We start from the raw sequence: 13,780 nt of genomic DNA, 5'->3' as shown, positions 1-13,780 counted from the left end.
GATGTCTCTGCCCTGCTGCTGAAAGGAAAGAGCAGAGTCACCATAACAAAGTGCTCCAGAACTGGACTGAGCCAGGCCCAGGCCCCCTGGCGCTAAAGAACAAAAGAATCATGGTATAAAAGTAGGAGCCTGGCTCCTAAGAAATCAGAATCCTGTTTACCACAAAGAACCTCTGCCCGACTAGAAGGAGAAGAAGACGCTGGAGGAGCTGGCCTGCTGCTTGCCTTGCTGAGAAAGGAGAGGAAGAGACTTACTGAAAAGACTTTGCTACTTTGTGCTTGAACATTCTCCAAGGGCTTGATCTGAGCTTGCCCCCTGAACTGAACCCCAGGACCAGTGGGTTCTCTGTGCTTCTTGCTCATCCTCCAATTCGAGCCGTGTGGGCATCCCGCTGGAAAAGAGACTGCGCCCCTCATCGCCCCTCCTAGGGCCGTGACACTCAGAAGCTCGCCTGCCTCCAACCCGTGAGAGCCCCGCTCCGTCCCGAGCCGCTCTCTGTCCCCGGGCCAGGCCGCCTGCATCCCTGTCACCGCCTGCTACTGGAGCGCGCTGACCGCGCTATCACCCCTCCCGCCGGAAGCCGTCCGACGACTGTGATCTACGCCGGGTCATCCAGCTGCACTGACCGTGCCCTGCGACCCCGCTTCGCTATCCCCGGACATCTCAGGCCGCGCCGCCCCCGCTGTGGAGACCCTCCTGCACCGCCGTGCTAAAGGGTCGCTGGCCGCGCCTGCCTACTTGCCCACACCTGCTGATTGAGGACCCAAGAACACTTCTTAAGCCGAGAGTCGCACCGACCTGTGCCGACTCTCCACATCACGAAAGAAGTTCCAGTATCGGGCTCGGGCCCGCAACGCCTTATTTCCCCGTTCGCAGGAGTCGATCTCTGTGAGTACTGGAACCACGAGTAACATTTGCAAGAGACTACCAAGTATCCATTTGAAGCTACGAACATTTGCCTGCTTTACAACCTGGTGGCATAGCGAAAACGTTATTGGTCTTGTGATAATTCTGCTGAGATATATATACCTATTTTTACATAAAGAAGCGTATTTTTATATATATCCAAGTCTGGTGTCCGTTTCTGGGGGGGATTGATGTATTTACCGTGTGTATGATTGTAAGTGCTTAACCAACAACGCCTGAGGAATCGCCTTGGCTGCTCACGCCACGCACCTAGAGGGTGAGCAAGGGTCATTCGCGAGGGGTTATCCTGCGCCCTGACGTGGAGGAGAGGGTTCCTGCTTGACACAAGGGCAACCTTGCGCCAACCAGAGATCCCCGACTCTAACAGGTACAGAATAACTGTAAACAGTGACGGCGGAACAAAGAACAAGCACAATAGTAATAGAAAACACAGACCAGAAATAGCGAGCAGACTGGAGGGCTGAGCGGTGGCTGGGGGAGGCGACCTGCCTGGTGACAGGGTCAAGGGTCGATCACTTTACCACCGCGCGGCCTCCATATGAGGGGCAGAGGGATGGAGGAGCAGCTGGGAGGTGGGAGCGGGTTGGCCAATGGGAGACAAGGGGGCGGGGCTGCAGGGACGCAGCGGCGGGAAGGCGGGAAAGCTGGAAGCGGGGAAGTGGTACAGAAGGCAAAAAGAGGGGGTGTGGGGGGGAGGGGGGGCAAGGGTAACAAGGGCACAGAGTCAAGGGTACAGAATAACTGTAAACAGTGACGGCAGTAACAAGGGCACAGAGTCAATGGTACAGAATAACTGTAAACAGTGACGGCGGAACAAAGAACAAGCACAATAGTAATAGAAAACACAGACCAGAAATAGAGAGCAGACTGGAGGGCTGAGCGGTGGCTGGGGGGGCGACCTGCCTGGTGACAGAGTCAAGGGTCGCTCCCTTTACCACCGCGCGGCCTCCATATGAGGGGCAGAGGGAGGGAGGAGCAGGTGGGAGGTGGGAGCGGGGTGGCCTATGGGAGACAAGGGGGCGGAGCCGCAGGGACACAGCGGCGAGAAAGCTGGAAGTGGGGAAGTGGTACAGAAGGCAAAAAGGGGGGCGGACAAGGGTAACAAGGGCACAGAGTCAAGGGTACAGAATAACTGTAAACAGTGATGGCGGTAACAAGGGCACAGAGTCAAGGGTACAGAATAACTGTAAACAGTGACGGCAGAACAACGAACAAGCACAATAGTAATAGAAAACACAGACCAGAAATAGCGAGCAGACTGGAGGGCTGAGCGGTGGCTGGGGGGGGGGCGATCTGCCTGGTGGCTCTTGAAGTTATGCTCAGAGTGCTTGACCAACGACCAGCACCCATGGCTGTGCCTACGGAATTCATTGTTGCATTGTTATCTATTGCTATGATGGAAAACGTCTTCCTCTTTCAAGGGAAAGGTCTATTTGCAGACCAAAGGAGTTGCCATGGTGGCAGCATTCGCATCGGACCTGGCCATCATTTTTATGGATGATTTTGAATGTTCATTCATTTATAATCTGAATAACCTCATCTATGATAAAGTGACAAAATGGAGAAGATATATAGATGATGTGCTAATGATATAGACTGGCACAGCTGAGGATTTAGTCAAGTTCCACGGATGGCTTAATATGCAGAATAATGATATCCAGTTCACGATGCAGTCGGATAAGAACAGGATCAATTTCTTTGATATTACAATTTTCCATGAAGATCTTAAACTCCATACTACACTATACCGTAAACCAGCAGAGCGGAACTCAATCTTACGATATAGTAGTAACCACTGAGGGACAGTTTACCCGTGGGACAGTTCCTATGCATTCGTAGGAACTGTTCTAGGAAAATAGATTACATGACGGAATCTGATGACCTGAGCCAACGACTTCTCGAAAGGGGATATCCACGACGTTTGATGAAAAGAGCGCAGAAGAGAGCTTGGTATAGCCCCCGAGAAGCCTTACTTGCTGTAAAAGACAAGAGTGATCGAACATTGGATAGGATGATCTGTGTGACTACATTTAGTACCCAAAGTAATGCTGTTAAGAAGGAGATCAATAGACATTGATCACTCATATCTGATGATATTGAACAACCTAATCCACCTATGCATTATTTTAAAAGAGCGAAAAGTGTAAAAGATCATGTAGTTCGTTCTTTTCTTGAAAATCCATAAATACCATCCATACGAACCCTCTGGGATCTACCTGCAATTTTGGGCCACTATAAATGTGGCCATTGTAAGGCCTGTCAAATCACTATCCAAACAAAGAAATTCACATACAAACATCATCAAATAGAGTTACAGTCATTAACCAATTGTAACACAAACAATGTCATCTATGGAATCATTTGCCCGTGTGGTCTTATCTATGTGGGCCAGACTCAGCAAAACAATCAAAGCCCGTATACTGCAGCATTGCAGGAGAATAAGGTGTGAGGTACAAGGGGCCCCATTAGTTGAACATTTTAAAACCGCTGCCCACACTGCTGAAGAATTCCAATGGATAGTCCTTGAGAAGGCTATCCTTAGCCCAAGAGGTGGTAATATTGTATCCATCCTTAATGTAAGGGAATGCAAATGGATGACACGTTTTGACTCTGTATTAAATGGTTTAAACGAACTTGATTCTAGTAATGCACAGCTAGCTTGTTTAACATCTGAATGAGGATGGGCTTGTCACTCTCATTCTCTGCTATAACACTGTATACTGTATACCCATAGGCCATATGCGTGATACTATGTACCTTGATGTTAGATATTGATCTACTGTGATTACCTTGCTCCAGAAAGGGTGAGGCTGTCTATTCCGTGCCTTCAAAAACAAGGGTCATGATGTATGATACCATGTACCTATGTCCCCATTTGGTTTAATTAGTTTACCTATGTGCTCTCATGGTTTCATTAATGTGTCTATTTTGATCCATGATGAGTTAAACAATGAGGCTATTCTCTGTTATTTATTGCTTAGACCATGTCTACAGAACCACGGGTCAATGGAATTTTTTCCGATAAGAAACTGTACAATCTATCATTATATGAAGTTTTTTCTTTCGTGGGGTAGAACCTTTCCCCTTTTTTCAGGCTTGCCTTTGTAGAATATTTATCTATTTCCCCTTTTTATACGTTACGATAGCTTTCAATCGCAATCAGAGCGGTCACGTAGTGAATCTATTGTCTTTGTCTATGATGCTACATGTGCAGTATTTAGCTTCTGCGCGCGGTACGTCATCACACGATGAGCGACGAGCGGGTCTATATAACGAAAGACGAGTAGCCCGCTCGTTTCCCTCCATTCTGCATGCATTCTGTGATTAGCACGTAGCGGTAAGCACTTTGACTCAAAACCCCCCTTTTTCACCTCCCTCCCCTGCCCCGCCCTCCCCCCGTTTTTTGATAACTTTGATTGGCTCAGACTTTGACTTCACCCCTGATGGATACAAATACTAATCTCGGCTTTTTCCCTTTAATCCAGATTCAGCACCGCTATTTCATTTGATGTTTTTGCCATCGCTGGCGAGCGGTGAGTTTTTACTTTACAGAAATTTTGTGTTAATACTTCGGTTTAAGTATTCTTAGTTTAACGTGGAGACATGCCTGTGACATTTTTCACTCTCCCCTCCTTTCTCTACAGATTTGGTACCCAGTGCGCCCTGAAGTATAATAGAGCAGGTATAAAACGTATGGTGTTTTCTGTTTGCATTTTATGATCTCTGAATTTTCAGTTGGTTTAGGACTCCGTTTTTTAACATTTCAGAATTGTATACTGGATGGTTCCTAGCCAACAAATACGGGCAGGAATTTTAATAATACGGTTCAGTTTTGTAAGGGACCCGCTGGAAAGTTTCGCGCTGAGCGTAAGTTCGGTCATTTTTGCACCATTATCCTTCCTTTAATTAAGTTTGCCCTGAACTATGTAATTGGGTTTATATATTACACCTTATTTTTCAGGTGTTGAAGATGCTCTCTAATCCTTGGAGCCAGTGTGCCCGATTCTTCTGCTTCATAGTCCTCATTGTAGGGCTTATTATGGTAAATAAATGGACCCTTCTTTGGTCTCAATATTAATTAGGACATTTTTGTTTTTTGCTTGTTTCACAATTAGTGTTTTTTTTAATCCTAGGTGCCTTTTTCCCCATCACAGTCCTGAGGAAGACCCCATGTAAGGTGTTAAACGACCTACTAGACATCTTGGGGTCGAAACGTCGACACTCTTTTACTTGAGCAAGCCCCCTGGAACAACAGAAACTTAGTGACTGTGTTTCTTTTATATGGTCTAGCTATTGAATTATATGAACCTTATATGTATTTTTGGCGGAATAATTAGGCCATAATTGAGTATTTTTGTCACTTGAACTTGGCATTATTTGCTTTCACAATTTTCCCCACACTCTTTTTATCCTCACGAGAATCATCTATTTCCGCCTTTTCTTCTCTTCCCCTGTCTTTTTGGGCACTCAAACAAGTATGGATATGAATTTGAATTTTGACATATGCATTAATGTATGTTTTCGAATGAAGTAGTGTGATTAAATAACACTCGCTATCCATTACTGTCATACATTGTTGTCAATTCCGCGTGACTATAATGTTTTATGTATTGTCTGTTTAAATATTGTTTGCTGGGACGACTCAATATTTTACTATAATAATCTAGGCAACAGATATTTTACATGGCAACTGTCTTGCCTCTTGATCAAAATCTATCACTTTTAACCCCTTCTGTGCCCATGACGAGCTGGACTCGTCATGGAGCACAGTTGCGCTGTGCCCATGCTGAGTCCAGCTCGTCATGACACCCACCCACGGGGGAAGCGCTGGCGCTCCCCCCCGTGAGTGGTCGACCTTTTTTTTTTTTACTGGGAAGGCAGGGGAAGACACTCCCCTGCCTCCCCCCGCGTCATCAATGACTCCAGCGCGCGAGCCGCGCTGACGTCATTGAAGGTTTCCCCTGTGTTCTCCGAGGCGCAGGAAGCCATTTGCTTCCTGCGCGTCGGAGAGGAAAGGTGAGTTTTGGGGCTGGGGAGGGGGGCATTTCGCGATCGGTGGGTTAGGTAGGGTGGGAGCACAATGTTGGGGGGAGGACAAATGTATTTAGACAAGGCTCGGCTTGGTTCGTCGTTATTGTAGTTGCTTCCCTGTGAAATTGATCCAAAAAAGAAACACACTCTTGCGAGAGATGCCCTTTTTCTCACATTGTTCTATTCCAAAGTGCAGCGGGTTGGAGAGAAATATGAAAATTAAATACATAACTAAATAAAGCAAGACAGAGGGGTTGCAAAGTGGCCAGATTGGTTTTATTTACATCCAAATAGACCAGCATCACAGAGTTTGCCAGTGAAGCGCTACTTTCGTTTTCTCGTCTTTCTTTGAACAGCATTGTTGTTCCCAGGTTGGGAGAGTGTACCATTCCTGGAGGTACTGCAATACCTGGTTGATGGGTGGATTGGAAAACACAATGTGTACCATGGCTCTGTGTTTATGAATGTGGTCCTTTTATACCATACTGCTTACGTTTTGTAAGGATATAAGCAATGGACATTGAAACGGTTCCCTTCAGGGCCCTCTAGTCATGTCCATAACTTTTCAGGTGAAACCACTCGCTGATTTCTGAATAGTGAGTGAGAGATCGTTATGGTTACCATGTTGTTTCTGCTTACATTTCACATGCTTAACTTAATCTTGCATTCCCTATGAGTGGTTGCTTTTACTTTTTTTTAGGCAGCATATTACTCTTATCAAGTGCACAATTTGTTTTGAGCCACACCCAAGTGTTTATAGCGGGCACAATTAGTTTGTAGCTGAAGGCAGTGCGAGTTTCTCTCAGTGGGGAAGTATGGTGTTCAGTGGGGGAGAGGATGTGGCACTATGGCCAGAGCTGTCGAATTTGGAACTGGGGAACTGGGTTCAGCCTTCATGACCAGTCCACCAGACCACTCTACTGAGGGAGCACATTCCCATGCTAGACCGTAGAAGGCCCCACTAGACCTTAGAAGGCTTGATGTCTTAGCACAAGCAGGTGTACCCTAGTGGTGTTTATTGTGGGTTAACCTTGAAGGCCTGTCCACCACAATCCATCTCCAGTCTTGCGGGCAGGCCTACAAAGCAGCACACCCTAGAGCAACAGTGATCCAGTCGCTGTGACTCTGTCACTGAGGTCACATGAACCTTGAGCAGATTAGGGCGATGCGAACGGTGTGACCTCACTGGGTACCTATTTTGGGTGGGTGCGTAGTGTTTGCAAGTATATTACGGTTTGAAAAAAACTTGCTGCCTCCTTCCTGGCCTCCAGCAATTTTCAGAAACAATAAAAATGTCATGATAACTTTGGTGATTAATGTTCTTCCTAGAGAGAGATGGAGTTTTGTCTAGTGGAAGGGTTGACTCCTGGAACGGTAGCACAGAGGGTTAATGTGCCTGGTGCACTGCTTTAATGGGGGGACCATGATGAATGGTCATTTAATGTCAGCTGTAGATGATAGATCCCTGAACAGTGTCATGTATGTGCATGTTTGCATTGTGCTGAGGGGATTACCAGGTAATTATTCACGCAGCTCTCTGATGGATGTCACATGTGGTTTTTCTGAGCCCCCAGATAGATCATGCAGTCTGTGTGTTCTCTTTTGTACTGCCAGTCACCGGTGTATTCAACTGTGTAGCCTTGGACCGTGTCATGTATGTGCATGTAACTTGCATGATCGAGGTAACTATTAGCGGCGATACTACGTGTCTCTCGGACCTCTTTCAAGTGACCGCTGTCTTTTTTCCCCAGCAACCCCCCCTCCCCAGGGCCGGCAATCTGAGAGATAGCCCCGGGCGCCACAAGCTCTAGCTACGCTTCTGCCCCCGATGTCTCTTTTATGCATTCCTGCTTCACGATCGTGCAGCAGGAATGGCCCCTAGCGCCAGTTTTTTTTTCTTTGTTTTTTAGGTTTGGGGTTGTTTGTGGGAGCGGCGCCTTAGGCAAGGGTCGCTCCCCTTATGGCCACATTATTTTTTAAATATTTTAAAGTGCAAACAAAATCAAAGAGGTAGCAGAAGATACGTTACAAGAGGAAAAAGTGATGTGTGCATGTTACAAAAGAGTACAAAATACAAGTAGAGGTAAAATACTGCAATAAATGGCAGACACTCAGAAAACAAGAGCAAACGTTACGTTACATGAGGCAATGGTGGTAATTGTGCATGTATCAAAAGCAAACAAAATACAAGAGGTAGCAAACAATACGTTACAAGAGGAAAAGTGACATGTGTGCAAGTTACAAAAGAGTACAAAGTACAAGTAGAGGTATAAAAGTGCAATAAATGGCAGACACTCAAAACACAGGAACACACTGGGAAGGCACTTCTATAGGCATGGAGAACAGAATTTCCTATAATGTTAAGACTTCCTTCAGACAATAGAGAGGGTGTCAATTAAGTTTGGAAGTGTCTTTGCAGGAGGAGAACTTTGAGGTCAGTTTTGAAGGACTGGGAAGAGGGGGTGGTCCGGAGCTGAGGCTGAGTTCCAGATTCTCGCCGCTTTGCCTGTAAAGGATTGGGCCATCGATCTTTCCTTCTTGAAAGTGGGAGGTTCAAGCAATACATTTTGCACAGTACGTGATGGTCTAGAGCATTATATGTATATGTGACATTAATGTTTTTTTCTCCTTTGTATTCTAGTCTAAAGCTTTTGATTCCTGTTTCCGGTTTCGACAGTGGTTGTTCTGCAGTTTTGTGTAGTTGCATTGTTTTGGTAAGAATTGTTTTTGTTGTATTTACTCCAAATGAGTAATATTGTAATGTTTGAATTAATTTTTTTGTAAGTGATGTCATAATGGCAGCATATTTAGTTAGTGGTTTGAGCATGAAATTCTTTGCGATGTGTTTTGCATAGTCTTATGTGTAATTTCTGTTCTCTTTCTTTTCAGTGGGATATTGTTGATCCATACAGTGTCTGTGCAGAGTAGGTGGTGGTGAGTAGTTTAGCTGCCTCTGGCAAGTGAGTGGTATTGTTTTGGAGTATATATGTGTTTTTGATAAAGGTGCTTTTTGTTTATTACTTATTTTACAAATTGTTTGTTGTTGTTGACTTGTTTGACAAGTTACCTTTATTAGTAAGCATTATGGCTAGCCGTAGAATGACTGCTCAACAGGTGGTTGGTATGCTTCTTGAATCTGAGCATGATTATGAGACTGACAGTGTGTCTGTGGGAGAGGAGAGAGGGGAAGATTCTGGCAGTGAGTTTTCTCTCCACATGGAATCATCGGATGATGAAGGTACTCTCAGTGCAGATGAAGGTACTCTTGGTGTGGATGAAGCAACTCTCAGTGCGGATGAAGTGCCTGTCTTAGAGGAGGAAACTGCTGTGCCGATGGTGCAAGAGGCATCTGGATTGCAGTCTGAGGCTGCTAGGCTTCCTACTGGAAGTGCTGGACTTTGGGTTGATCCAAACATGGTGCAGCCGGTGTTGCCTGCCTTTAGCGGTGATGCAGGGTGTACAGTGGATTCTGAACACTTTTTGCCTATACATTTTTTTCAGTTGTTTATGGATGATGTATTTTTGGGTGAGATTGTTGAGCAGACGAATTTGTATGCTGAACAGTTTTTGAGGGACAACAGTGACAAATTTAGGCCCCAGTCTAGAGCTACCCGGTGGACTCCCACATATCTGGAAGAGATTAAGAAGTTTTTGGGTTTGACTTTATTGATGGGTGTGGTAAGGAAGCCAACCTTGGCTTCATATTGGTCTACTAGCCCCTTGTTGGCAACTGCCATATTTCCTGCAGTTACGACTCGTAATCGGTATTTACTTTTGCTATGTATGCTGCATTTTGTTGATAATTCTATGGCGTTGCCATGAGATCACCCTGACTGTGACCGTCTTTTTAAGATTCGGCCAGTTCTTGATCACTTTGTAGATCGATTTTCTGAGATCTATACTCCAGGGAAAGAAATATCTATTGATGAGTCTTTGGTCTTGTTCAAGGGCCGTTTGGTTTTTAGGCAGTACATCCCTAGCAAGAGGGCACGCTATGGAATTAAGCTGTATATGTTGTCTGAGAGTAGGACAGGATATGTTTTTAATTTTCATGTGTACACTGGTAGAGATTCTACTATTGACCCCCCAGGTTGTCCGTCCACTTTTGGAGTTTCAGAGAAAATTGTATGGGATCTTGCTAGAAGACTGTTTAACAGAGGCCACCATTTGTACCTTGATAACTTCTATACTGCTGTGCAATTATTTAAGGAATTGTATAAAGTGGACACTTTTGCATGTGGCACAATCCGCTCTAACCGTAAAGGTTATCCGAGCTTGTTTGCAAAAAACTTCAGAGGGGGCAGTGCAGTTCCTTGCGTAGTGATGAACTACTAGCTGTAAAATTTGTGGACAGGAGGGATGTGTACATGCTGACTACCATCCATGATGAGAGTACTTCACCTGTGGCTGTTTGGGGTCAGGTTGCTGAAGTACGCAAACCTGTGTGCATTCTAGACTACAATAAGCACATGGGTGGTGTTGACAGAGTAGATCAGAGGTTGGAACCTTACTCTGCTATTCGGAAGGCTTATGTTTGGTATAAGAAGTTGGACATCCATTTCTTCGAATTAGCAAATTTCAATGCTTTTATTGTGTTCAAGGAGTGTTCTCCTGCATCAAACTTGACATTTCTTTAGTTTCAGCACTCTGTGATTGCTAGCCTTGTTGTTGTGGAACAGGCAAGTGTTCCTAGATTTGGAGTGGTGGAGGATGTTGCTAAATTGAGAGATCGCCACTTTCCTGATCACATTCCTCCCACACCCTCAAAAGATTTTCCCTGTAGGAGATGTAGAGTCTGTTGGCGAAGATGTACGCGGAAGGAGATTCGTATGTACTGCCCCGACTGTCCTTCTAAACCTGGGCTGTGTGTCCCTGCTTGTTTTAGAGCGTACCACATGCAAAATAATTTTTGGGAGCATTCATGAGTGGTAAAGTGAACTGCCTGGTCTGTATTCTTTGAAAAATTTGATTCTGTTTCAAGGTTGGCGTTAGTGCAATGTATTTAGTTTCTGATTTTGTGTTTGTAGATTTGTATCTATTTGCGATTTGTTTGTGTTTTTATTTTTGTCTAAAAAAATCCTAAATGTGATGGCGGTGTGTGTGGACTGGCACTTGGTTGGCGGTGTGCGTGGAATGGTGCTTGGCTGGCGGTGTGCGTGGACTGGTACTTGGCTGGCGGTGTGCGTGGACTGGCGGTGTGCGTGGACTGGCGCTTGGATGGCGGTGTGCGTGGACTGGCGCTTGGCTGGCGGTGTGTGTGGAGTGGAGCTTGGCTGGCAGTGTGTGTGGAGTGTCGCTTTGCTGGAGGTGTGCGTGGACTGGCGCTTGGCTGGAGGTGTGCGTGGACTGGCGCTTGGCTGGCGGTGTGCGTGCACTGGCACTTGGCTGGCGGTGTGTGTGGGCTGGCGCTCGGTTGGCAGTGTGTGAGTAGTGACTTGCTGCTGGTCACTACACACACTGCTAGCTGAGCGCCACTCCACGCAATCCATCAGTTTGTGTAGTTGCTGTGTCAGGAATGTGGGCGTGTGGAAGTGATGGGCCCTTGAATGGCGCTGTCTGCTGGTGTAAGTGTTGTAATGTGATGGGCCCGCGGCTGGCGGCGTGAATGTTTTGTATGTGTCACATGTATGAAAGGTGTATGAATGGCCTGTAAAGAGGTTGGTGCCTTGTCGTGGCTTTACAGCTCACGAGCTGTGAGTCAATGGTTCAGTTTCTCGTCCTTTCAATTATTAATAGTGCATTTCATTTTTGGGAAATCACTTGCTAATACAATTGTATATACTGAACCATTACTCACCCTCGTGCCAAATCCAACCAGTATGTGTGTGTGCTTTAGGATTAGATGGCTGTGCAGTAATATTTGTCTTTTTTTGTCTTCCTGAAGCAGGGTGTACCTTGTCCCTTTTTGTGAATGTTGTGATATGTTGGTTTTGTGCCTGGTGGTTTGAATGGTCTTGTGTGTATCACGTATGAAAGGTGTGTGAATGGCCTGTATAGCGGTTGGTGTCTTGCCGTGGCTTTACAGCTCACGAGCTGCGAGTCATTGGTTCAGTTTTTTCTCCATTTAATTATTGACAGTGCATTTCATTTTTGTGAAATCTCTGGTTAATACATTTTAATATAATAAACCATCACTCGCCCTCATGCCAAATACAACCAGTATGTGTGTGTGTTTGAGGAATTGATGGCTGTGCAGGAATCTTTGTCTTTTTAGTTTCTCTGCCAAGGTGTATGTTCCATGTAAGAATAACCCACCAACTGTAGATATTGTCGTAAACCCACGGGAGTTCATGGTGATGTCTCTCTTGTGAATTCCAAAAAGTAATTTTATCCACAATGTCCTGCAAACCTCAAAATGTCTATCACATTTTCCTTGCAATATTGTGCCGAAATTCACACGCTGTAGAAACCAAAAACGAATTATGTCAAAACGATCTGGTTTTGCAAGGGGGGTCACTTGGGTTTTTGGCCCGGTGCTCGGCGGCCATCTAGGGAAACCTACCAAACCCATACATTTCTGAAAACTAGACACCCGGAGGCTTCCAGGGAGGTATGGCTTGCGTGGATCCCCCAACTTTTCCTTACCCAGAATCCCCTGCAAACCTCAATTTTAGCTGAAAAAACCCACTTTTTTCACACATTTTTGTGTGGGAAAGTTGTGGCATCACCGGGCTCACTCAAATTTCCCACCACCCAGCGTTCCCCCGGGTCTCCCGGTAAAAATGGTGCCTCACTTGTGTGGGAGGCCCAAGTACCCGCGACAGGCAAGGGCCCAAAACGTAGTCTGGTATCCCCTAAAAGCTGGGGAAAATGGTGATTTCAACCCCACAAACACTTTTTTGATAACATTTGCAGGAAAAAACCCAGATGCTTTCATTTGCAGCCCATTTTTCCCATTTTTCCGAAAAAAAAAACAAAATTTTGCTGTATTTTGGCTAATTTCTGTGACCCCTCCTGGGGAATCCACAAACCCTGAGTACCTTTAGAATCCCCATGATGTTGGAAGAAAAGGACGCAAATTTGGCATGGATACCTTATGTGGTCAAAAAGTTACAGGGGCCTCATCGTGCACTACCCGAAATAGCCAAAAAAAGACTTGGCACAGGAGGGGGAAAAGGCCTGGCAGCGAAGGGGTTAATAAGTTATTTCCAGTCCAGTGCTATAATGTGCTGTATTAATGCCAAAGCTTCCACATGTTAAAGAAACAGCCTGTTTTGAACTTTGAAGAGAATGTATCATATTTTACGTGATGTTTGTTGTATGACTTACGTGGCAAACATTTTCAGGGCATATCCACCTCTAACTCACACCATGCTATGTTGTCTTTGCGCTGTTATGCAAAATTTAGCCTCCGGTGAAAACAACTTTCTAGTGCAAACACGTGTTGACACATAAGGTCCAGTCAATTTTTTTTTACCATTCATGCAATGCAGTACTGGTAATTTTCACACAGTGTTGCTCTGTGTGAAATCTAGTAAATCTGAGCAAAACTTTGCTTCTAAGGAAATTAGGTAGTACCCTGTCTTATTCTGTTGAAATATTATAGGAAGAGGAAAACAGCAACCAAAACTGTAAATTCAAATACTATTTCTCCATTAAAATGAACAAAATTAGAAATTCAGCCCTTGCATTAACTTTTCGCGGAAAGCTAACTCTTCATTAGGCCTGGGCTAAATTTCCGTTCCGCTCGCGGAAATTGCAATAATTTGACATTTTCGCGTTCCGCGGAGAGCGCGAAAATGTCCAAATTTCCGCATTCAGCAGCTTAGCGATAATTTGTTTCTTGCTCGCGCTGTAAAATAATGCATTTCTGCGCGCGCGT

This window comes from Triturus cristatus, chromosome 7 (genome assembly GCF_964204655.1).
Source record: "Triturus cristatus chromosome 7, aTriCri1.1, whole genome shotgun sequence".
Classification (NCBI taxonomy): Eukaryota; Metazoa; Chordata; class Amphibia; order Caudata; family Salamandridae; genus Triturus; species Triturus cristatus.
Note: the sequence above shows the minus strand (reverse complement) of the source record.